Source organism: Mus pahari, chromosome 13 (genome assembly GCF_900095145.1).
Source record: "Mus pahari chromosome 13, PAHARI_EIJ_v1.1, whole genome shotgun sequence".
Lineage (NCBI taxonomy): Eukaryota > Metazoa > Chordata > Mammalia > Rodentia > Muridae > Mus > Mus pahari.
In genome coordinates, this window is record NC_034602.1 from 70,223,254 (window position 1) to 70,225,787 (window position 2,534).

Here is a 2,534-nt window from a genome sequence, read left to right on the forward strand (position 1 = left end):
GTCTCTAGCTGCATATGTAGCAGAAGATGGCCTAATCGGCTATCATTGGGAAGAGAGGCCCCTTGGTTTTGCAAACTATATGACCCAGCACAGAGGAAGGTAGGGCCAAGTACTGGGAGTGGGTGGGTAGGGGATCAGGGGAGGGGGTGGGTATAGGGAACTTTCGGGATAGCATTTGAAATGTAAATAAAGAAAATAATAATAATAAAAAAGATGATCAGTTTCTTTGGTAATCAAACACAGAAGAGAAAACTTATGAAAGTACACTTATGAAAGTATTCATTTTTGGGTTTTGTTAGTTCATTTGTTTGAGATCAGCCATTTTCCTACTTAACACTGGTTGGCCCAGAATTCTCTATGCAAAACATACTGGTCTCAAACATATTATAAACCTTTGTACCTGTTTCCCAGGGACTTAGATTATAGTTAAAGATAATACTATTAGTGAAGATTAAATTAAATTATTTCATTAGAGACAAATATTATGATCAAAGTATAAAATAGATAATCATATGAAGTCCAGGACCTACAATTTTCTCAGTTTATAGAATCTTGTGATTGCAAGGGAGGGTGGACAAAGCAGTGGAATTTTATGACTCAGTGATGTGGAAAAGCTCTAACTATGAGAAAGTAGAGCATAAGAAAACATGAAAGTATAGATTACAAAACTCCCCTAAAGCTTGAGTTAATGGAATATGTTTATGAATATTCTCTTAATACTTACTACATAAAATGAGAGTTCCAGCCAACTCTTTGGGAATATGTTTACTTCATGTAAGAATTTCTTATACATACAATGTCTTAAGACACACACACACACACAAGTGTGCGCTCGCATGTTCTCATAGAGGTCCAAGAGAAAGATGGTGGCAATGACAGAACATTTCAAAAAGCTAAACTTGATTGATATTTGCCATGCATAATTTGATATCTGTTTTTGATTAAATGCTGGCTATTCAAGTGTTCTCAAGCTCTATCTGGTTTCTAAATATATTCAATGGGAGGGAAAAACACTTTGAAAAGACTGTACTTATAGAGTTAAAGCTTACAGAGGTTTGTGTTACAGCTACAGGTTTGGTCAATAGGTGTCTTCTTTGAGTTCATGTAAGAAAATATATTACTGGAGCAGTTTAGGATATTCAGCTCTGCCCCCAGGATACTGAGATGATGCATATTTAACTACTATTCAAATACTTCCCATTCCTATTGATTTTTAAATTTGCGGTGGTTAATGATTTCCCCTTGTAAACTTTCTATTCCCCAAATTACACTCTAAACTTTCATCTTCAAAAGTGATTTTTACCTTTCCTTTCAATTGCTATTTGTAGTCATTTAAAAGGCAGATTTTCATGTCATGGGACTCTCCAGATTCACTCATTTCAAAACCCTAATAAACCTTGCCTATCTAACATAAATGTAGCTTTATATCATGTACTTCTGACTTCACTGGCAACAGTAACATTAAACTCCTCTTGTCAGAAGTAACACCAATTAGTGTCGCTACAAATATTTTAAATTCTAGGCAAATAATGCCGCCAATGAAAAGTGTGTATGAAACCACATGTTCCAAATACTCTTATATTTACATTACGAGAACTGCCAGCTTACTGCATCTATAGACATTCCCTGAAATGATCCTGTATACCTACAGCAATTATTATTTACCTGGAGAAAGAATCATGATTAAGGAACTATGTATCAAATAACAACATAAATTGTATTTCTCTTAGGGTTAGGTGCTTTAATATGAGTACATATTTTCAAATATCGAGTCATTACATTACCCTGTTAAACACACTGAAGTCAACTCTTTGAACAAGGAACCTTAACTTTACATTTTTACCAAGTGTTTAAGTACTAGAATTGATAACCTTTGAGAGCTAACATTCCAGTTGAAAACTCTGATCCATGTAATTACCTGGAGGGTTCATTAGAAAGTACACTATGTAACATTGCAGTCTAGCAAATTCTGTGTCAGGAGATCTAAGGATCACCCTGTTCATTTAATTGCTTCAGTGAGTTTGAAACCTGACTCACCTGAGATTTCTAACCCTGAAGGGCTTACTTCATGTGTTGAAGAATGATTTATTAATCTAAAGTTCCAGGCCTGTCGACACAATGCTCAAATATTGCCAGTGGTTTTTGAATATTTGCCTAGTAGAACATGAGAATTATTCTAAGGATATTCACAAATCTTCATAAATTCCCAATTTAAAGCAGTATGATCTAGTCTATTGCGACTGGCCTTAGATTTTCATCTTTGCAGTGATATGTTAATCAGTCCATCATTCTTCTCACAGTTGAAAGCATGCTCATCTCACTCCATATTTACTCTAGTCAGTGAAATTTGTAAACAAGCTATGGTGAATCTCAACTTTAAAATGAACCATGACTTGCTGTAAATGTGTATATTCAAGTAGAAAAGGCAAGCCTCAAAAATGCAAAGTAAGACTTTTTTTTGTTTGTTTGTTTTTAGAAATTTGCTTTTTTTTATATTATTATTATTTTCTTTATTTACATTTCAAATGCTATCC